This window comes from Heteronotia binoei, chromosome 12 (genome assembly GCF_032191835.1).
Source record: "Heteronotia binoei isolate CCM8104 ecotype False Entrance Well chromosome 12, APGP_CSIRO_Hbin_v1, whole genome shotgun sequence".
NCBI classification, from domain to species: Eukaryota; Metazoa; Chordata; class Lepidosauria; order Squamata; family Gekkonidae; genus Heteronotia; species Heteronotia binoei.
The window spans coordinates 22,702,081-22,726,269 of NC_083234.1; the positions used below are offsets into that span (position 1 = coordinate 22,702,081).

Here is a 24,189-nt window from a genome sequence, read left to right on the forward strand (position 1 = left end):
ATAGTATGTCTTAGTTACACTCTCTCTGTTTGTTGCTGAGTTCACCTGTAAAGCACTTTCATGCTCTACATTGTCGTTCATTTTTTTTTTCAGAAAAGCATAAAGACCAGCTTGCAAGATCGAACTAAGTGTCTACCTAGACCAATGCTCTATTTTCAAGTGACCAACTGTCAGAAACTTAAAGGAAGAGCATACTCCTTGCTTGTATCCAACTTTCAGCCAACAATCGGACATACATTGCTTCTAGGGCTGGAAAAGGAAACAGGAGGCCAGGACACTAGAAGCCCTCCCACTGTTGCCCCCCCCCCCCAAGCACCAAGAATACAGAGCATCACTGCCCCAGACAGAGAGTTCCATCAACACCTGTGGCTAATAGCCACTGATGGACCTCTGCTCCATATGCTTATCCAATCTCCTCTTGAAACACTCTCTGCAAGTCATGGTTATTCCATTTGGTGCCCTGTGACTTATGTTCAGTGTTCCCTCTAAGCAGAGCTGGGGTGAGCTAGCTCACAGTTTTTTAGCCTCTGGCTTAGTTCAGGAAGGGTGGCCCCAGAGCAAACTAATTTATACAGTAACCAAATCACTCACTCTCAGCTTTAATGCCAGCAGCTCATGAAGCAGGATTTTTGCTTACAAGACTTCACAGCTTAGAGGGGGCATTGTGTTATGTCCACTGGTAGATCTGCTCACACCCACTAATAGGCCTGTCAGCCATTACAAAATGTTTTGGTAAATAAGAACATAAGAGAAGCCATGTTGGATCAGACCAATGGCCCATCCAGTCCAACACTCTGTGTCACACAGTGGCCAAAAAACCCCAGGCGCCATCAGGAGATCCATCAGTGGAGCTAGGACACTAGAAGCCCTCCCACTGTTGCCCCCCCCCCCAAGCACCAAGAATACAGAGCATCACTGCTCCAGGCAGAGAATTCCATCAATTTCCTGTGGCTAATAGCCACTGATGGACCTTTGCTCCAGATGTTTATCCAATCTTTTCTTGAAGCTGTCTATGCTTGCAGCCGCCTCCTCCTGTGGCAGTGAATTCCATGTGTTAATCATGTGTTAATCACCCTTTGGGTGAAGAAGTATTTCCTTTTATCGGTTCTAACCCAACTGCTCAGCAATTTCATTGAATGTCCACAAGTTCTCGTATTGTGAGAAAGGCAGAAAAATACTTCTTTCTCTACCTTCTCTATCCCATGCATAATCTTGTAAACCTCTATCATGTCACCCCTCAGTTGACGTTTCTCCAAGCTAAAGAGCCCCAAGTGCTTTAACCTTTAATTGAATTCCATAAAAAAGGCTGTTTCTGTCTGGTTTCCATCCAGGGACCATTCAGGTGTGAGGCAAATGGAATAATTGCTGCGCTGCAGAAATTGTATTATGCTTCACTTTATCTACATTACAGCAATTAAAAGCAATTAAAAACAATTAAGTTCCTACCGGATGGGGAGATGTTCAGGGACACTGGAGCTGTTTACAATGTACCTTTGAGAAAAATCCTGGGAGGTCAAGATAAGGAAGATAAATATGTGTGATGCGTCTACACCGTCTCTTTGCATGGTGTTTCTTGTCTCGGGTGAGTTTTAGAGACATCACTTATCAGATTTTAAAATGATTTGGAATGCAAGTCTGATCCCCGTTAATGGATTCACCTGCTTCCACAGTCTCTGGAATATTATGAGCCTGAATTAATTAGTGGTGTGCAAAGCACTTTCTGAGATGGTTGATGGAGAGACGCTACTCAAATTGCAAAGTGTCATTTTAAAAAAAATTATTACTGGCAAAATTATTACTGGCACAGAAATGAACACCGCAAGTTTTTCTCCCCCCCCCCTCCCCTTTGCTTAGCATCTCATTATGAGCCAGGAAACTCTTTCACAACTACACTCTTGTAATGTTTTTCTTAAGCAAAGTAGGGTGTTTAGTGGGTGGATTTGCATGGTTATAATAATACCCAGAATGCTCTTCCTGATCTTGATTGCCTCTGAGGGATGACTGAACAACGAGGGCGGCACCTTGCTGAGCTCTCAAATCAGCACTTTTGAGAGGAACCTCTTTGCCGAGGGGGAGCCATCAGGTGCGTTAGGCGACATGAGGCAAACACATTGAAGGGAGGGGGGAACAAAAGTGTCCTTAAACACCTTTACTTTTGAAGTGAGTGCTTCACAGTTACTTAACGGAGGCATGGCCTCTGCAATGCTCAAAGCGATTCCTGGCAAAAAGAAACAAGAACAATAAACTTAATTCTCGGTAAAGGCAGTACAATCCACACTATGGTATTAACACTGTTTGACTTTGTTCAAGCACACCTGGGAGGCGACATACACACTTTCATTTCTCCTGTTTATTTGGCATCTTTTTTATTATTTCCTCCCTGCCCCCCTCCCCTTTCTTTTTCCTTTATCCCTTTGAGAGAAACGGTCAAATTTGAGGGAGATGAGGCAGGATAAGGCTGAGGCGAGGGCATCCTCTTGCAGGGAACAAGGACACAGAGTGTCCTAATAGGTTAGACCTGGAAGCCATGGGAGAGGTGTAGGACCATCCCCTGACCTGCTGTGACCTATTGGAGTTGAAAGTCTTCCATACTAGTGTGCAGGGCTTTTTTTGTAGCAGGAACCCCTTTGCATATTAGGGCACACACTCCTGATGTATCCAATCCTCCTGGAGCTTACAGGGCTCTTTTTACAGGGCCTAGTGTAAACTCCAGGAGGATTGGCTACATCAGGGGTGTGTGGCCTAATATGCAAAGGAATTCCTGCTACAAAAAAAGCCCTGCTAGTGTGGCTGTTTCCCCTGCATTTTTGTCCTTTGGGCAAATCTAGATGGCAGCTCAACAGGCTTGGTCTCTGCGTATCATCCTTCAGGTCATCAGTTCAGCTCAGTTCAGTTCAGGCTAAAGTTCAGGCTAGGGGTGTGCAAAATGGAATTCCCCAGCTGAAAATGTACACAAAAATCGTTTTCAGTTTGTTAAAGCAGTTTCCCAGAAATGTATTAGGAATCTGGGATCGATTTCCCACTTTTCTTGTTCGGGTCTCATTGCTCCTTTTCCCGAGGCGCTTCTGCTGGATTTTGCACAAGCTGCTCTGGGGCAGTGAGTTGCCCCACCTCTTTTCAAGTTCCCTCCAAGGCAGTCAGGATCCTCTGAAAACTGGTTTCTGCCTGCTGCAGAGGGAACTTGAAAAGAGGCGGGCAACCTGCTGCCCCGGGGTAGCTTGTGCAAAATCCAGCAGAAGCGCAGTGGAAAAAAAGAGCAGCAAGACCGGAACAAGGCTAGTGGGAAATCGGTATGGGATTCTAAGTGAAGGGAACAACTTTTCTCTGAAAACCAGTTTCACTGAAAACTTGAAAAGAGGCAGGGCAACTCACCACCCCAGGGCAGCTTGTGAGAAATCCAGCAGAAGTGCATGAGAAAAGGAGCAACAAGACCAGAACAAGGCTAGTGGGGAATCAGTATTGTATTCTCATTCTTAGCTTCTAAATCTAGCCCCAAAGCTCAAATATGTCTCTCAGTGGTGGTAGCTATCAGTATTTGTAACCACATCTTCTCCTAGGAAACCCACCTTTCCTTCCTTCCTTCCTTCCTTCCTTCCTTCCTTCCTTCCTTCCTTCCTTCCTTCCTTCCTTCCTTCCTTCCTTCCTTCCTTCCTCCCTCCCCCCCTCCCTCCCCCTACTAACAACTGCCTGCCTTCAGAAAGTTTTCTGGTATGCCACCAACTTAAGCAATGCCTTTGTCCAACAATTAAAGCAAATCATTTTCAGAAATTTCATCAAAGTGGACTAGAACCTAATATGTAATTTTGTACATGGAGGGAATTCTTAAGTGATATGGTCTGGCCACAGTTTTGCCATATAATCAGTGATAAGTGTTTTTTGAGCCACAGTCCCAGAACAATTAAAGACAGACAGAAGAATAGATCCCTAACCCTGCTTCAGCATAGAGTTATGGATAATTAGGAGTTCCTCCAAATTAATTAACCCAGATTTCAAGGGTGTGACCATATGTTTGTACTGGAAATGGAATATCTGAAATCTACTATGAGAAGGTAGAGTTTCTTCTTGGTCCAGCTTTGTTGCTGGAGATGCAGGTCAGCACAATCTTTTATTGTCTTCATATGATGCACAGATTGTTCCCTCTTTTAAATTCTGCTGACCTTGTCATCCATGCATCTCTAACCTCTTAGCTGAATTACCACAACACACTGTATTAGCCTCAGTCTTTGAGGGTATCTTTAGATGCTCCAGCAGCTGAAATTTGTGGTGCATCACCTTTAGTAGAAGGCTTGAACTGCAAGAACACTACATCAGTTTTGCTTCACTGGCTGCCTGAGTGTTTCTGCACTCAGCTTAAGGTGCCAGTTCTTATTTGTGAAGTCCTTTGTAGCCTAGGACCTATGTACCTAAGGGACTACTTCCCCTGGTACATATCTGGTAGCCATTCTCAAGTCAGCAGATACATTTTTGGTGATGCTTCCAATAATCTGAAAAGTGAATGGTCTTGGTGAAGGCAGACCCTTCACTATGGTGGAACATCTTTCCAGAGGAGGCCCAGCTTGCTCTCTCTCTCTCTCTTCATTAGGACAAACTTGAAAAGCTGTGCTTTTGAGAGGGTTTTGGGTTAAAAGAAGCATTGACTGAGGCAATCCTGTAGTTTGTTTTAATATAGTTCATTTCTGGTTTACTGGACTTTAATTTATATTATTGGCTGTTTTTGAACAAATTCGGAAGAGCAGAATATACATTTTTGAATAATTTTTATTTATTTATTTGTTAAATTTATATCCTACCCTCCCTGCAGCAGGCTCAGGGCAGCTAACAACCAATAAAACACAACATCAGAACACAACACTTAAAAACAATCAACAAAGTGCTATACAATAAAATAAGCAATTAAAAATTTACATAATCAATAGACCATAATCCCGCCAATACTATCAGAAGATCTTTAAATTTAATTACTTTACAGTATTTTAATTACTTGCTAGATTTGCAATCAGTTGCAAAAATTTGGCTGAAATCAGTCTTATGGTATTCATTGAATAATGAAATGGGGAAATGTGAACTTACAGATACAAGAAGATTGCTGCTGGAATGGACCAATGGTCCATCTAGTTCAGCATCCCATTTCAAACAGCAGCCAACTAGATGTCCTGAAGGGAGAACAAGCAGTATAGAGTCCAAGGTCTTCCCGTGACGTTGCTTGCTAGCACAGGGGTTCAGAGCATTAGTGCCTCTGAATATGGAAGTTCTCTTTATTCACCATGGCAAAAATTGATGGACTTTTCTGTGAATCTGTCTCAAACCCTTTTAAAGTCATCTCTGCACCTTGTTTTCTGCAGCCACTGCTTACCTTTAAAGAAAAAATGTGTTTGTTTTGCCCCCATCTTGGTAACTTGGTAAATACTACTGCTAGTAGGTGAAGCATAATCAGACATCGAGACCAATGTAGAACAAAACCCAACTACAAAAACATTTAATAAAGAGCTGAGTATTTTAAAAGACTGATGTAACGTCTAACTGCACATTTGTTATGCAGGTCAACCTTCTGATTGTTTCCTTTTGTGTTACTGTAACTAAGGGAGGTAACAAACTCTGTTCTCCTCCCTAATAAGTTCAAATTTCCAATTTCCCTTTCTGTATCTGTATCCTCCACCTAGACTTGTCAATCAGGTGCTGGCAAGCTGCAGAACTCTGGGGGGATGGGGACATGGGGGCACTGTCACCCAGTTATTCCTACAGCAGTATGATGTCACTTCCTTTTTTTCTGGAAGTGATGTAACATCATTGCAGCAACCATTGCCACTTACTGCTGAGGCCAGCTACCATTGCCTGCCAGCACTTTAGCAGTTGGTGGGATTAAATTTAAAAAAACAGTTGCAGATGTTATATCACTTCTAGAGAAAAAGAAAGTTATATCATTCACAGAGCTTTGCTTGTGTTGTTCTGAAGTATTCCTTCAAGTTCGTTGTTGCTTGGCTTTATACCTAAAAGACATCAGCGCACACAAAGCTAGTGATTTTCACCAGGTCACTTCTTCTGAAGACACTGAAATAAGAGCGCTAAGACACTGCATCTAGAAGAATCCACCCCTTCGTTCCAGCTTTCAGCTTCCAACCAGCTCACCTTTCAGACCACAGACTTCTTTCCTTAGACATTTCTTCCTCTGCCATCCTCTTTTTCAGCTGTTTTTGTTGCCTCTGTCAATAACCACTAGATCTTTCTTCACACTCTCTGAATGTCTCACCAACTGACATCTTCTCAGACTTCTCATTATAAATGTGTTATTTGATTGGTCAAATGACCATAATAAAAGAGCAAACTGACTAATGACTTCTCCTGTGAGGCTAGATTCTTATTCTTTCCCACTAGACCATTTAAAGCTCTCTGTGTTGCAAGCCCACAGCTTATTGGTTCTCAGCAAAAGATCACTGCAATTGGTCACCATCAGAAGTGACATTTTGAATCCTACTGTAGTATAGAAATATAACATACTCACTGAAAAACTTAGAGAGAAAAGTGTTCCATTTGCAACAGTAACTGGGCACTAACTGTTTGGTGGACCAAAGGCCTACATGCTTTTATAGGTTTACTTCCATGACAGAAGAAAAATCCTTTCACATTTACCTCACGATTGCAGTTTTTAAAATATTAATCATTACCTGTCTTATACAGAAGTATAATTTATTCTCATTACACACACATATATTTGATAAATTTCCACACAAGATTCTAGCTGTTCTTCCACAGTACCATTTGCAGTTGATGAGAGGTGGATACAAACCTCATTTTGAGCAGGAACTCACAGGAACAAAGCTCTGGAACTTCTTAATTTTATTGTGCTCTTTCTTTCTTACACCCCCTCAAAAAAAAAAAAAACACTTGCTTCTGGGCTCCATTGTTCAACCCCCGTGAGAATTTTGCTGAACTCTAAGATTTGAAAAATGTTCTAATATTTTTCCCCACAAAAAATGGGAAAAGAATCAAAACATAAAGCAGACAGATGAAAATCTTCATCATGCCACTGTGGCCACATAGGAGAAAGTAATTTTAAAAGTATGATGGGAATAAGACTTTGTTATGACAATTATAATTAAAAAAAACATTTTAAGGTAGATGCTGAGCTGATATAATTTAGTACACCTGTCAGGGATGTGCGGCATATGCAAATGAGTTGTGCTAATGAGCTCTGGCACCTCTTTTTCTACGTGGGTGGACATATAGTGTACTTTGATGCTTGAGACTGTAAGCTCATTGGGGCAGAGGAATGACTTTTCCCTCTTATTATTCCATAAACTGCCATCGAGACTGATGATGGTTGCCATTGTTACTGACAAACTTTGAGCAGAGAAGGATTGTTAAAAAGTACTTAGATTGAATGATGTTCAGAGTAAATGTCCAAAATTATAAGAGGGGAATAAGCATCAGCCAAACACCATTTAAAGACAGCATTCATTCCCTGCCCCCCACCCCAGCTTTCTACTTCTCAAAAGTCAGTGGAATGTTCACCTTTTCCTCACCCGGTACCTATAATATTGGAAGCTGAAAAAAAAAATAACCAAGATGAGGGAGTGGAAGAGGCAGGCTAATGTTTAAACTACCTCTGGCGAGAGGCCTCTCTCTGTACAACCTATTAAAGAAGAAAGACAAAGACATTAACAGGTGGAGGAGAAAAATATTTATTTGCCTTTCCCCGCACCGCAAAGTCATTTTCCCTTCCAGTCAAATAATATTTATTCCACAGGGGCTTGACAGTCATTTTAGAAAACCGCACAAAGCTTAATTGTTCTTCTCCATCCCCGAGGCAAGAAGACTGGCAGAGCAACTTGACAGAAAGGAGAGGAAGAAAAGTGGGGTGGTGGTGAGGAAAAAATATGTTGATGCTATTACACGTACGTGTCCGATCTGTGTGCGCTGTCAAAACAAACGCTTGCTGCGGTTAGACCTTGTAGATTGACAGACGAAACAGCCTTTTGATGGGGAGGGGGGTAAGGAAATAATAATAATTTACCCAGCTCTGAAAGACTTCCTTGTGTTTTTGAGCACGTCACATGCTCATTGTGGCTTTGCAATTTCAAAAGGTGATCGTAAATAACTCACTCTTCTTGGCAACGCTGGCAAGTTCCCATGTTGCAGTGTTGACTAGGGTGGAGTTTTGCACAAAGGGTCAAACTTGTAGAAAATCCCTGAAAGCTTTAGAGCAGTTGAGTGATCACTCCACATAGGACCAGATTTCCTCCACAAAAAAAGCACTTCGAATTGCTCAAGAAGAAACAAATGGCTGGATGGCCTTAGCTGCAACCAAGTGCCTACATCTGATTCATAAAAGCATCTCTGGATTGGCAGGATAGCCAGTGATGCACACACCCTGGTCCAGGGTAGGAACTAGAATGGCTCAGGCTAGTCCAGTCTTATCAGATCTCAGAAGCTAAGCGAGGATCAGTATTTGGGTGGGAGACAACCAAGGAATTCCAGGCTTGCTACACAGAAGAAAACCATCTCTATTCTTCTCTTGCTTTAAAACCCTATGGGGTTGCTATAAATCAACTGCAACGTGTCAGCACTTTTCACCACCAGTCAGCATGCTATACATTTCAACATAAACAGAATCTCTTACTCTTGACCACTTCCCTCCCAATTTGAGCCCCCCCCCCTTGGCCCTCTGGCAAATGAATTGCATGTCCAAACAGCTGGAGAACGATGTGGCCCAGACAGTACTGCCAGATTCAGTTTTAACCCAGCGCCAGATCAGCAAAACAGAAACAGAAGAAATCTGGAATAAACACAATCCTCTTTTCTCTAACACATATTCTAGCTAGATGTTGTGAGCAGAGTAGAAATAATAAATCCTAGAAAGCTGCAAGTTTGGTCTGCAGCCCTTTGCATCACCAGAGAGATCGGCAGCTTCCCACCAGTCCGCTGTTCCTGGTCTATCAAAATGGCCATTATGTAGCCCAACCCAGCCAGAGGTTTGCTCTCCTTGAGGGCCCAGCACTCTTCATCCCTCTTTTCTCCGTTGGTGGGGAATATCTCCAAACTCTCCTTTGCACCCAGGAATTGGTTGCCCTTTTTCTAGAACACTCTGAGAAGAAATGTCCCAAATGACATCTGGAACTTCCTGTTTTTGTCCTGCCTCTCTAGCAAATAATTCCCTCCCCTATGGTTAAGAAGAAGAGGGGGGGGGGAGAAAGCAGCCTGCTGCGCTTGTGAGCTGTAAGCTGACTCCCTCCCACAGAAAAAAACAGTCCATTTTTAAAAGTCAATACCAAGGAAGCCATTTCATCACAAGCACTAATCAGCTCAAAATGGGGAAAAAATTAAAGAGGTCCACAGGATTCATGCTGCACTAGGTAAACTTGCTTCACTTAGTTGAAGACTTTGTGCTTTGAATTTAAGCACAAATCTTGTCGAAGTAGGGTTACCAAGTCCAAGTCAAGAAATATCTGGGGACTTTGGGTGTGGAGCCAGGAACAAGGTTGCGACAAGCATAATTGAACTCCAAAGGGAGTTCTGGCCATCATATTTAAAGGGGTCACACGCCTTTTGAATGCCTTCCCTCCATTGGAAATAACGAAGGATAGGGGCACCTTCTTTGGAGGCACATAGAATTGGACCCCTTGGTCCAATCCTTTTGAAACGCGGAGGGTATTTTGGAAAGATGCATTGGATGCTATGCTGTAAATTTGGTGCCTCTGCCTCAAAAAAAACAGCCCCCCCCCGAAACCTGTGGATCAATTCTCCATTATATCCTATGGGAATTGGTCTCCATAGGGAATAATGGAGTGCCCAGCAGACATTCCCCCCCCCCCCCCGGCTTTCTGATGACCCTGAAGCAGGGGAAGGGCCTCCAAACCGAGGAATCCCCTGCCCCCATCTGGGGATTGGCAACCCTACTATTTATGCTTTCTTCCCAAGTCCCACCCCTAGTTTTCCCTCCAAAACTGTGCTACCCAATCAGACGGCCAGAAGGAATCCTGGGAAATATAGACCCATGTATCTACTCCGACCAAGGCGGGCTTCTCCCTGCCCTCTAGGTCACACTAAAATTGGAACACCAAGTGAGTGAAGCTCCTCTTATGGAGCATTTTTCTAATAAAAACATGATCCTGATTCATTAAGATTTTTTGTACTGGAAAGATTACTAGGCTTGGAATTTGGTTCAGTGAGTGCAGAGAAATTATTGGCTCAGAAGGAAATGAGGTGGATTTATTAACTAAAGACTTTGCAACCACTAGGAGTGAGTAACGAGTGGGATCTTTCATGTTTTCTATGATATCAAAGTTGGGACCATTATGTTATGTGTCTTCCTTTAACGAATTGTTGCATTTGGTAAATGGCTGCACCTGTGAATAGGTATATCACACACCTACCTGTAGTAGTAGTAAGAACGTCAACACACGTGGTGGAGTAAAATAAGGTGTATCATTTGAGTGTGAAGAGTGAAGCAATACAGTAGTGAGTGTGTGAAGCCTGTTTATGGTTGCACATAGATTTTAAAAGAAAAAGTAGTGTATACTGTATAAACATTAAATAATTCATTTTATAGGTACCAAATTCTAGCTTGAATAAAGCAGTAAAGCTAAACAGGAAGTTCAGACCGGTTATGCCTGTAAACTGATGGTATTTGGGAAATGAAATATAGTTACCTGTGCATACAGAGAGCTAATCCGGAATTATTGTGAATGGAATATGAATTCTTGATATGAGTAAAGAAATTGATTTTTCCATAATTATTGAAGAAAGTATCTTTATTGTACATTTGTGAACATTGTACATCGGAGAAGAGGTGTTTTTTACACAGAGTCTGCACTTTTTTTGTAAACCTGTCCGTGTGACTTTTTTTGCTTTATATTGCCACCTGGAGATTGGGAACCCTATGTCCAAGTTCTTGGTAAGTGCTGGTATCTGCTCTACCATTTCTACAAAGTTAGCTAATTGGTTGAAATTCTTCATTTCAGAAGGGTCAATCCAAAAGCCAGGGAATTGAGATAAAGATCCAGGTGTTTCTTGCAAGGTTCATACTTTAAATCTCACAGAAATGAGAATTAATGGGCTTTTACGGTGAGGGAAAGCATTGTGCTGTTACGGTGAGGGAAAGTGCTGTTATGATGACCCCTTATGGTTTTCAAAGCAGTTTAGAGGTGGTCTGTTAAATGCTGGGTTCGATGCATTGATGTTCAAACAGGAACATGCTTTATTGATAATTCTGGAACAAGACAAAATGGCAGGGCCGCAGCCCCGCTTATATTCATGCAAAACAACCATCCCTCAGATCCCCATACCAAATCATGACAGTTAAGCTTTGTGCCAAACCTGCTCATTGGTCCCCGTTTAAAGTCTAGCTAATTTCGCACTAAGACTTGTTTCGAGTGGAGAGCCCTTTGGATTCCAGCATTTCTCTCTGTTTTCGCAAAAGTTGCCCCAGATCTGCGAGTTGGCGCGCCGTTCTCCCGTGGCAAGCAGAAACTGCTTGGAAGAGGATCCTGCTTGCTGCGGAAGAGCACCGCGCCAACTCTCAGCTCTGGGGCAACTCTCAGCTCTGTGAAAATGGAGAGAAGCCCTGGGAGCAAAAGGGCTTTCCACCAGGAACAAGCCTTGTGTGAAATCAGTCCAGGTCTCTATTGTAGCAAAGAGTCTCTAGCGCCCCGCTGCTGTCAGGTGCGCAAAAGCTTCCCGCCAAACATAGAACTCTGTACATAACACTCCCATCCCAGTACTAACAAAGGCCAACCCTGCTAAGCCTCCAAAATCGAAGAAGATGAGGCTAGCCTGGGCCATCCAGGTCAGGGCAATGGACTTTATCTTATTTGATTTACTTGCTTAGAAAATGTTTATGGTCCTTCTTCAGCAAAGCTATTGATTTGGCTCACAAAGTAAAACGCAGTAAAAATGATGAAGCCGATACAAAAACCATTAAAGGTTAATAAAGGAAGGAAGGATGATCCCAGTGTTATCCAAATTTTGAAAATTCAGGGGGGGGGGAATAAACACGTTCCTTTCAATCAGATCCAAGGATGCGGTTAGAACAGGATACCTGTGAAGCATCTAGTGGGCAGTATTTGACATGCGTTTGGGAATCACAAGCTGATCAGACTTGCTTTCAAACACACTTTGACAGTAATGTTGCATTAAGTACTGACCTGTTGAACTGATGCATAATAGCCCACTATGTATAAGCCTACTGAACAAGGATAAACTAAAACAGGTGTCAGCGGCTGCAGTGATGGAACCCTGATTCCAACAAATTTTGCCATAGGCCTGGCTGAATCCAGAATTAAATAGTTTCATTCACAGTGTTGTTGATGAGTGCTGTTGTTATGTCACTTAATAGTTTATTAGCTATAATCTGTCACTCCATTTGTGCACTGTGGCTAATTCCTGAATATTAGCTTTCATGCCTTAAAAGTTTCGATACTTGATGCCTGCTTCACGTTCTTGCTTAAATTTATGAGTCCCATTTAATGATCTGTCGATTCTGATTTATAATTTCACCCTGGTAGGTCCTGGGTGATTTGTAATTAACTAGAAGTCTGTGGCCAAAGGTTTCGCAGGGGTGTTCAGATGAAATTCTTCTTCACAGACACACACATGTTCTAGTCACCTCTCTAATCTCAAAGCTTCCAGGTGAATAGTCCCCCAAAGTCCCTTGCCTGTCAATTAATTCAGAATAGCACATATCATATCCTTACTTTAGATCCTATGCTAGATGTTTTCTGACACCCCCACCACCTTTTTTTCCTTTCTCATCCTTTGCTTTTCCCCTTCTGCACTTTAGGCCTCTGCCTCTTTCACTCCCTTTATCCAAGTCCATGTTTTTTAGCCCTGTTCTACTTTCTTTCAGTCATCTTGTCCCAGGCTAAGCTTGCCAGGGATCTCCCTTAATTCTCCAGGCTATTCCACTACTGACCTAAGAGTAGCAGTCCTCAAACAGAGAAGATTCAAGGGGAGATTACAATGTGAGATTGCCAAACTTGAGTTCACTCACGAATTCAAAACAATATCTGGTATCTGAAGAAATGAGCAGTGACTCATGAAAATTCTTAAAAAGGTAAAGGCAGTCCCCTGTGCAAGCACCAGCTGTTTTTGACTCTGGGTGACGTTGCTTTCACAACGTTTTCACGGCAGACTTTTTATGAGATGGTTTGCCATTGCCTTCCCCAGTCATCTACACTTTCCCCCCAGCAAGCTGGGTACTCATTTTACTGACCTTGGAAGGATGGAAGGCTGAGTTGACCTGGAGCCGGCTACCTGAACCAGCTTTCGCTGGGATCGAACTCAGGTCGTGAGCAGAGGGCTCCGACTGCAGTACCGCAGCTTTACCACTCTGCGCCACAGGGCTCATATGAAAGTTCTTACTCTGCCACAGTTTTTGTTAGTCTTTAAGGTACTACTGAACTCTTGCTCTTTTCTACTGCTACAGACAAACATGGCTATTCATCTTGATATTTTCCATTATACCATTGCATCCTGACACCTTTCTTTGTAATGTCCCTCCCACATTCTAATTGGGAATTCTACTTGCAGGGCTTTTGGGGGGGTAGAAAAAGCCCAGCTGGGACTCATATGCATATTTGGCCACACACCCTGACACCAAGCCAGCCGGAATTGTGTTCCTGCTCAAAAAAAGCCCTGCCTACTTGTATCCGACAAAGGGAGCTTTGACTCTTGGAAGTTTATACCATGAAAATCTTGTGATGTCATTGCATCAGGGTAATGCTCTAGGTCCGGATTCACAAAAACTGGCGCGTTTCACTGACACAATGATGCCACTTCCTGTTTTGTGCCAGAAGTGACATTGCATCTTGGTGCAATGCTGGCATGCCTTTTCGCACCACCTCAATCCCTCCCAGCAAGTTCTCTGTGTCAGACAACCCTAATGATTTACAAGTATGCTTTGCACAGAGTGTACACTGAATAAATATAGTTGTGTAATTTCTTTTACCCTGATTGTTTGGTTAAAGTACTATGTGTTTTGGTGGGCTTTAGGAAGTTTGAAAATGTTCACATGCATGCACCCACATAATGCCTTTCTGCCTGGCAATTCTGTGTGAATTTGGGGCACAGAGCCAAAAACAACCTGATAAAAATCTTTCAGGAACTTTACAATGTCACATACTTATGCAGATGGCTGAAATGTTTATAGCAACTGGCTCTACACAACAAACCCTCCAGCTTTCAATTAGACACAGCAAGCCAGGGAGATCAAGAAATCGTTTGCGTGTGTGTAAGCGATTATTGCACTGTTAAAATATCTGCACACTCTAAAAGAGGTGTGCAATCCAGTGCAAATGAAGATGTCCATCCTCTAACATTTTAACTTTCACCACAGGCATGTTCTAAGAATGCATACACACTATTCTGAGCCTGCATTCTGATTAATGTGCACCAGGCTATCCTCCCATATGAAAGTTTTCCTCCAGATAGGCTTCAATCTAAAGTACTTTTGGGGAGCATCTGTGTAATGTCATACCCTCATCCTTTCTTTGTATAAAGGTAAATGTAAAGGTAGTCCCTGTGCAAGCACCAAGTCATTACTGACCCATGGGGTGACATCACATCACAATGTTTTCTTGGCAGACTTTTTGTTATGAGGTGGTTTGCCATTGCCTTCCCCAGTAATCTACACTTTACCCAGTGGTGGGATTTAAATAAATTAACAACAGGTTCTATGTCCTAATGACTATTTTAACTATACCAAAAGATATACTGAAAGGTAGTTTAATAATTCACGCATTAAATACTGCAATAAGAACAGTAAAAGAGGTAAAGACAACTAAACTGTTGTTAATTTATTTGAATCCCACCACTGCATAAGACCACCCACTAAATTCATTTATAGGTGAGATATGAACCTGGAGCTTTGTGGTTTGTGGCTGAGCCACTAAACTATACCAGCACTGCAGGTTAGGGAGCGCTCTGAAGGATTGTGTAGAAGAGCTCTTTAAAAGCTGCACCCTGCCACAAAGATTCCAGTTGTATATCGTTACAGTTGGATCAGTGTTTTTCACTCAATGGATTGGAAGCCACATGTGGCTCTTTGGCATGCTTTTCTGAGTACTGTTCCCCAGTGCAGGACCTGGCCCATGTTTCAGGAAAGTAGACCAAAGACTTTGCCTAATGGGGCTTGTGGCTGATAGCTGGTTCTCACTTTGAAATAGCCACCAATGGAACAGGTAAGCTGCAATCCTCCTTAAAGTGCAGTCCTCCTGCCAGGGATGGAAATAAATATGGCTCTTTTGGTTGATGGCAATCGTAGATGTTGCTCTCCATGAACTACTGAATGAGTAGCCTGGTCTCGCTGCCCTATGGAGCCCGCCGTTTCCTCCAGCCTCACCTTCATCGGGGTGCAGAAAGCAAAGGCGACCCCTTCCTCCTCCTCCTGCTGCTCAGCGGTGAAGAGGGAGGCGGCGGTTAACAGCAGGCGCCCGACCAACAAACGGTTCTATAGAACTGATGGCACATTAGGTAACGGTTCCATAGAACTGGTGCGAACCTGCTGAATCCCACCACTGACTTTACCCCCAGCAAGCTGGGTACTCATTTTACTGACCCCAGAAGGATGGGAGGCTGAGTCAATCTTGAGCCAGCTACCTGAACCCAGTTTCCGCTGGGATCGAACTCAGGTCATGAGCTGAGTTTGGACTGCTGTACTGCAGCTTACCACTTTGCACCATGGGGCTCCCAGTAAACATAAAATATAAATTAAAAAAACCACAACCACGAAAGTATAATATACCTTATTGTCTTACCATTCCAACGAAGACAGCACAGTCTCAAGCATTGTGCCTCTCTGACAAAGACATAGGGAGAAATATGTAAAACCTAAACAAAATATAATGTGTGAATTGGCTGAGGCCTGGATGCAGTGCCTGGAACGGCTCTGTACCAGGATGAACGTATAGCATTCTGCACTACGGAGGTGGAGCATGTTGTACATTGCATTAAATCATAAGATTAAAAAATAAATAAATGACTGAAATATGTCCTCCGTGCTTGTCTAAGCAAGGGCCAGCCTTGCTGAGAGACAACCTCTTTCTCCACCTGGTGGAAACTGCCCCAGGGTACCTTCCCAGTGTTCAATTACTTATCTGGAGAACATTGCTCAAGTTAATGTGTTTCATTTCTAGCCCCATGAGATTCCAAATGAACAATCAAAGGGGTGAAAAGGGAAGCCACACCCTGGTTTTGAGCTTGGATAAAAATTGAGTGACAATGAATTGCGCCCACGGCACACTGAGTACCCAATAATGTTCCCGTGTAGTTCTCTGTCTTGATTAATTGCAGTCTTATGGCAATAGATGGATGTCAAGCAATCTCTGATTATTCTTTGCATCACATGGTAAATCTTTTTTCCTTGCAAATGACAAGGAACTCAGCGCAAAAACCTTGATGCTGAGGCACAAAGACATCACGCGTACAAACAAGTACCACGATATTAGCTATAGGATTAGTGGGCTCCAGGTAGGGCCTGGAGTTTTCCCAGAATTACCACTGATCTCCAGACTGCAGATCCCCAAGAAGAAATGGCAATTTCAGAGGGTGGATTAACACCCTCCATGAGTTCTATTCCCTTCACAAACTCTGCCTTCCCCAGACACTGCTCCCAAGTCTCCAATAATTTCCCATGCAGGAGATGGCAACCCCAGCTTAGCATCTTACCTCACCTTTCTCCTTAATGGGGACCCCAAATGGCTGACATTTTATCTTCCATTTTATCCTGAAAGGTAGGTTAGCTTGAGCGTATGTCACTGGCCCAAGATCAGCCAGACAGATTCCATGGCAGAGTGGGGATTTAAACCTGGGTCTGACATGCTGACCAATAGTTGCAAATTCATTATGCTCTTCTACTGTTGTGGGGGGGTATCACTTCATCTAGCTCACAGGTGGCCAAACTGTGACTCGGGAACCACATGTGGCTCTTTCACACATATTGTGTGGGTCTCAAAGTCCCCACTGCCTTGAGAGCCAGTTTGGTGTAGTGGTTAAGTGTGAGGACTCTTATCTGGGAGAACCGGGTTTGATTCCCCACTCCTCCACTTACAGCTGCTGGAATGGCCTTGGGTTAGCCATAGCTATTGCAGAGGGTTGTCCTTGAAAGGGCAGCTGCTGTAAAAGCTCTCTCAGCCCCACCTACCTCACAGCCACAGGGTGTCTGTTGTGGCGGGAGAAGATATAGGAGATTGTAAACCGCTCTGAGTCTCTGATTCAGAGAGATTGCGAGGTATAAATCTGCAGTCTTCTTCTTTGTCTCTTTAAATCACTTCTCCAAGCCAAGCCAGCCAGCAGTTTGGAGAATGCATTTAAAATTAAAGTTGAAAATTAAAGTTCCTTCCTTCCTTCCTCAAACATCTGACATTTATTCTATGTGGCTTTTATGTTAAGGAAGTTTGGCCAGTCTGGTCTAGCTATAAAGTGGCTGGACCTGCTTTCATCAACAGCAAAACTGGGTAACCCGCAGACAACATGGAGGACTCTTGAGGTATAATTAACCTCTTGTAAATTAACAAAAAAAATAAAGGGGGGCATCCTGATGAAGCCTGAACATCTTCCAGTAAGCATGAAATGTTGAGAGTAGTCGAGAGTCAGTTAGAGGGAAAGGAAAGGATTAGGATTGCCATGAGAGGCGCAGGCAATATCACCCATGGCATGGCTACATTACTATGTTACCAGAAGTGACATCATCACGCTGTGATGTTGCAGTGATGCTCTGGTATTTGGGCAGAAACTTTATGATAAAAATGGCTTCCACCATAGAATTTTTGCATAAATACCAGAGCATTGCCAAGACATCAGCAGCATGATGATGTCACTTCCATTGCACCTGAATGTCACCTGAGCCCTTCTCTTTCTCCTGGAAAATCCCCCCACTGGTCAGCTGATTGGCTGTGGAGCACAGGTGGGGTATCCCCACCTCTGCTGGGGAGGTCTGGCAACCCTAGAAAAAAATGGAGAAATTAAACTCCGCAAGCAACTAAGATTTCATAGAATCCAGCAGGGGGAGTTTACAGAACGTGGGGTTTTCAAATTGCTGTATTCGCCTTTCCACCCTAATTCCTTGTAGGCATCTAGCTGGTAATTTACAATTAAAGTGCCTCCTCCTTATAAAATCCAGGGCTGGTCAGCTTGGATGGCTCCGTTCAGGGCGTGAAGGCAATGAAGCGGTGTTGTACATGGGAGATGGTTCCAGTTTTCCCAGATGCAATGGATATGATTAACAGCACCCAGGGCCTCATACTATTGTGAATGTTACACAGAGTCTTTCCCTGACTCCACATTCTGGTAAGTAATCAGAAGTTCAGTGTGGTGGGGAAGGGCTGTTCACTGGCTCCATCTTTGGAAATTCCTGGAGGTTTAAGGATGGAGCCTGAGGAGAAGGAGAAGGAGCTCCTGCTTCTTCCAGAAGAATGGACAACTGTAGTATTCACATCAGTTGTGATTCCAGGAGTTATTCAGGTCATGGAGGTCAGTAACGCTAATATCTGCTGGTGTGAAAAGTCAGGCTGTACATGTTCCCTTCCTCTAATTCCAACTGACTCACTCAACCCCTTTGGATGAGAGCTCTCTCCCCAGCTGCAGCCTCTTTCAGCTCAGCCTCAGCAGAGACAACAACTTCCCTTTCCAACCAGGCCTATTTATTTGGGGGTGGAGCCAGGGGACTTTGGGGGTGGAGCCAGGAGACTTTGGGGGTGGAGTCAGAAGCAAGGTAAGAAAAGCATAATTGAATGTCAAAGAGAGTTCTGGCCATCTCATTTAAAGGGACAGCACACCTTTTAAATACCTTCCCTTCATCGGAAATAATGAAGGATAGGCTCACCTTCTTTGGGGACTCATAGACTTGGACCCCCTGATCCCATCCTTTTGAAACATGGAGGGTGTTTTGAGGAGAGGCATCAGATGCTATGCTGTAAATTTGGTGCCTCTGCCTCAAAAAACAGCCCCCCCCGAAACCTGAGGATCAATTCTCCATTATACCCCATGGGAATTGGTCTCCATAGGGAATAATGGAGTGCTCAGCAGACATTTCCCTCCTCCCGCTTTCTGATGACCCTGAAGTGGGGGGAGGGCCTCCAAACCAAGGGATCCCCTGCCCCCACCTGGGGATTGGCAACCCTACTATTTATGCTTTCCTCCCAAGTCCTACCCCTAGTTTTCCCTCCAAAACTCTGCTACCCAATCAGAGGGGCAGAAGGAATCCTGGGAGAAATAGACCCATGTATCTATTCCGACCCAGGCAGGCTTCTCCCTGCCCTCTAGGCCGCACTAGGCCTCAGACCATGACAAGTAGGCTTCCCAAATCCCCCGCCTAGCCGGGGGTCCCCCGATTTGGAGCCTTTTCCCCCCACTCGCCAAAAATCTGGAAAGCGGTGTGGGGGGGGAATGGCAGACCTTCCCACCCAGACATTTAAAAAGGTGTGCTGTCCCTTTAAATGTGATGGCCAGAACTCTCTTGGAGTTCAATTATGCTTGTCACACCCTTGTTCCTGGCTCCACCCCCAAAGTCCCCAGATATTTCTTGAATTGGACTTGGCAACCCTAATGACAAGCCTCTTCTCATTGATAATTGTATGGGATACCACCAAGGAAGTCCAAAGTTGCTACACAGAGGCAGGCAATTGCAATCCACCTCAGTTCGTCTCTTGCCTTGAAAAAGCTTACAGGATCACCTTAAGTCAGCTGTGACCTGGTAGCACTTTACATCACCACCAAAGCCCAAATCCACATCTAACTGGGGACAGGAGCGGGGACTGTACAAAAGAAAAGAAATGAAAATATACCATCCCAACTTGAAAAGCCTTGCTGTTGCTTCTACAGGATGTGATTGGTCTATGAATCATAAACGCCTTTGGAGATTAAAAAAAAAATGCAAATAAGTTCCCAAAAGGGTTTTTATGCCTCATCTTAAAAGTTTGGGGTCTTTCACCCACTCTAATTATTTTTACATCATCCTGCTTAGCTCAAGGGATATCCCCTCCCCCTTCTCTAATGATCATGAAATATTTGACTGACAGATCTTTTATTAAAAATATTGTTAATTTCATCGAGCATCCAAGTCCGGGCAAGAACACCCTTTCTGCTCAGGGTTTCCATGCCTAAAGGAAAGCAGCCCTGGCTCGAGTTCCATCAAGGAATTTGATGAATTTCAGGCGCAGAATGAAGAGCTTAATACGGGAATAGACCAAGTGACAGATTCATCAGGTGCCCTTCATGCTTAAAAAGAGGAGGGGAGTCATAGATAAAAGCAAGTAAATAGGCTTAGGCAGGGCTTTGTGTGTAGAAAATGCCCAACAGGAACTCATTTGCATATTAGGCCACACCTCCTAATGTCACCATTGTTTCACACAGGGCTTTTTTGTAGAAAAAGCCTAGCATGAACTTATTTACACATTAAGCCACACCCCCTGGCACCAAGTCAGCCGGAACTGTGTTCCTGCTTTTAAAAAAAAAAGCCCTGGGCTTAGGTTTCTCCCTCATCAGCGACCCGACCTGTCACAATCTTTAAACTTTCCAAAAATATTAGATTATATTGTACCTACCTGTGCCTATTTTCCTTGTTTATGATGTTACTATAAGCCAGGGGTGGCCAAACTTGCTTAATGTAAGAGCCACACAGCAGCCATTGGTAAGCTCCTGGGTCTTCCTTAATCCATTTCCCCTTATCTCCTTCCATTTCCCTTTCTTTGGCTTCTGCCTGCTGAAACAGCCATTTTGGGGTGGTGCTTACTACCCCAAAATTCCAGAGGTGTCCACAAGCTCAAAAATGTACACCCGAATTATATGATATACTGGATTAATGTGACTTCAGTAGCCCCTATTTTGTATATGGGAGAGTTCTTCTTCAGCTTTTACTTCCATTACAACCACAGTCTTTGGTAGGCTTGCCAAGGCCAACTCAAGAAATATCTGGGGACTTTGGGAGTGGAGCCAGGAAACTTAGGGATTAGAGTCAGGAGCAAGGGTATGACAAGCACAATTGAACTCTAAAGGGAATTCTGGCCATCACATTTAAAGGGACCGCACGCCTTTTAAATGCCTTCCCTCCATTGGAAATAATGAGGGATAGCGGCACCTTCTTTTGGGGCTCATAGAATTGGACCCCCTGGTCCAATCTTTTTGAAACTTGTGGGGTGTTTTAAGGAGAGGCACTGAATGCTATGCCGAAAATTTGGTGCCTTTACCTCAAAAAACAGCCCCCCCTAAAGTCCCAGATACCTACAGATCAATTCTCCATTATACCCTATAGGAATCTGTCCCCATAGGGCATAATGGAGTGCCCAGTAGACATTATCCTCACCTCCCCTGTTTTCTAATAAACCTGAAGTGGGGGGAAGGTCTCTAAACTGGGGGAATCCCCTGCCCCCACTTAGGGATTGTGCAACAAAAACAGAGAATCACGGCCAAGGAGGAACGGGAATCAACAGCAAAAAGCTTCGTTGAAAACCAGCCTCCAAACAAAAACAAAATTAACAAATTGTATAAACAATAAATACAGTATATTCTTAAATACACAACTCCATCAGTCCTTAATACAAAGCAAGGAACGTATTCACCGGACTGGTTTCTGGTGAATAAGGTCCTTGCTTTGTATTAAAGACTGATGGAGTTGTCTATTTAAGAATATACTGTATTTATTGTTTACATGATTTGTTAATTTTGTTTTTGTTTGGAGGCTGGTTTTCAACGAAGCTTTTTGCTGTTGATTCCCCTGTCCCCACTTGGGGATTGGCAGCCCTAGTCTTTGGTGATATAAGGATGTGAGTGTATGATGCACTGCTGTGCCGCTTAGGTGGAGTGAGTAACTTCAGTGTGTCTTTGTCTTGGTGGCTTAGGCTCCTGTTATTCCAACCCCGCTAAGTCAACAATGTGTACAATGTTAACAACCACTAAAATGCCTTTGTTTCCTCTGCACAGAACTGTTTCCAGTTATATAATGGATTGACGGAGATTGGCAACCGCAAGAAATGCTAGGGAAAAAATGCTGGGCTCTGCAGGTGTGTCTTGTTTGCCAGGTGTTTTTACCACAGAGTGGCAATTGACACATTCCATAGGTGCTGACTGAAATATTGGAGACTTGTTGTAGGGAAGGAGGGTTCAGCTTCCATTTGCCCTAGCTGGGCGCTACCTTTTCACAGGAGGAGTTCATATCCCTCAAGTAGCATAGAATCTTGCTTTTAAGATGACATCGCTCAAAAGCATTTGCCCAGGGTCTGCACTTACCAAGGCCAGCACATGAGGAGAGCACCTACCTGCCACCCAGTGGGTCCAGCAATGTGGTTCTGCCCCTGCTGGTCTCCAAGAAGAAGCTGGTGGGCCCCAAAGCAGCAATAGTGCTCCAAAGGCCAGAAGTACCAGTAAAGCTATGTGGCTTCTTTAAAGAGCAGGCCCATCATCCCAGCTGTGAGCAATGAAGCCACACTCCCATCTTGAATCTTGTGGAGATATTCACTCCTGTGGGGTTTCCCTAGGATGGGTGGGGCTCTAGTAATTAGGGTTGCCAAGTCCTCCCTGGTCACCATCAGGGGCTGGGGGGAGGCACAGTTGTCACATCCAGGGTAAGAAACTCCTGGAGATCTGGGGATGGAGCCTGGGAAGGACAGGGATCTCAGTGGGGTACAGTGCCATAGAGTCCACCGCCAGGTCTTTTTTTGTAGCAGGAACTCCTTTGCCATACTAGGCCACACACCCCTGCTGTAGCCAATCCTCCTGGAGCTTACAGTAGACCCTGTACTAAGAACCCTGTAAACTCCAGGAGGATTGGCTACATCAGGAGGGTGTGGCCTAATATGCAAAGGAGCTCCTGATACAAAAAAAGCCCTGGCACCCTCCAAAGCATCCATTTTCTCCTGAGGTAATGATCGCTTTAGTCTGGAGATGAGCTGTAATTCCAGGGGATCCCCAGGTTCCACCTGGAGGCTGGCATCCCTACCAGTAACTCTTTTAAAAGGAGAGTCAGCTAAAGGCCACGGAGGACATGTCCAGGCTCTCTCTTTGTGCTAGGATGTGGAGAGGCTCAACATGGGAGAGAAATTATACAGAGCCAGTTTAATTCCCTCCTCTCCCAGTACTGAGGCCACAAAGACCTCCGACAAAGAACACTAGCAGCCAGTGACCAAGTACAGGGGTCCAACCCAGATGCCCCAACTTTCTGACACTGAGATTAAAATACACATTATAGCTTTTATTAGGACCAACCCAATTGACGCAAAACATGGTGCAAACTTTCGGACTCACTAGAATCTTCTTCATGCAGGGTATTACAAAATATAAGAAGGCAGAATGGTGTAAAAGGTCTGATCGTGCATGCATCCTCTGGGAAAAGCCTGATGCAACAGTCCTGAGCAGATATCAAAGAGCAGAGTAGTTAACGACATCCATTAGGCAATCCTGTTTTCCATATGTGTAAGGACTGGCTCACAGGTGCATGTGGGATTCAACGATGACCAGCATGTTGTCATATAATGGGACAGCATCTGACTATTGGCAGGGTGGTGCACTGGTTGGAGGACTGGGTTCAAAGCCCTACCCAACCATGTATCCCAGGGGTGGCCAACGGTAGCTCTCCAGATGTTTTTTGCCTACAACTCCCATCAGCCCCAGCCATTGGCCATGCTGGCTGGGGCTAATGAGAGTTGTAGGCAAAAAAACATCTGGAGAGCTACCGTTGGCCACCCCTGATGTATCCCAATACTTAACCTTGGACCAGTCATTATCTTCCAACCTATCTTTTCTTTCAGGGTCATATGGGGGATAAAGGGGAGGAGGACAAAGTATGATGGGCCACAGATCCATTCCCAGAGACAGAAGGCTCTTCAGTAATCTGAATTGGTTGATGTGGAATTTCAGTAGGGTTACCAGATCTGGGTTGGGCAATACCGGGATATTAGGGAGTAGAGCCTGGGGAGGGCAGGGTTTGGGGAAGGAAGAGACCTACAATGCTGTAAAGGTCCCCCTCCCCCCCCCGGGTTGCCAGGTCTGTGTTGGAAAATACTTTGAGGATGGATCTGGGAGAGGGAGGGGTTTGGGAAGGGGAGGGGCCTCAGCATGGTACAATGCCATAGAGTCCACCCTTTGAAGCAGTCATTTTCTCCAGGGGAGCTGATCTCTGCCAGCTGGAGATCAGTTGTAAGAGCGGGAGATCTCCAGGCCCCACCTGGAGGCTGGCAACTCTACTCCCAAAGTATCCATTTTCTC

The 24,189-nt window shown here is 44.2% G+C and overlaps 1 long non-coding RNA gene across 1 annotated transcript; it reads right to left on the reverse strand.

The window, feature by feature from the left end:
• Nucleotides 1–10,730: 10,730 nt before the first annotated feature.
• Nucleotides 10,731–22,415, reverse strand: LOC132580173 (uncharacterized). Its single transcript, XR_009556032.1, has 3 exons — nucleotides 22,245–22,415; nucleotides 15,750–15,822; nucleotides 10,731–11,206 (listed from the first exon to the last, which is right to left on the reverse strand). It is a non-coding gene; the product is annotated as an uncharacterized LOC132580173 (long non-coding RNA).
• Between the last annotated feature and the right edge of the window lie 1,774 nt (nucleotides 22,416–24,189).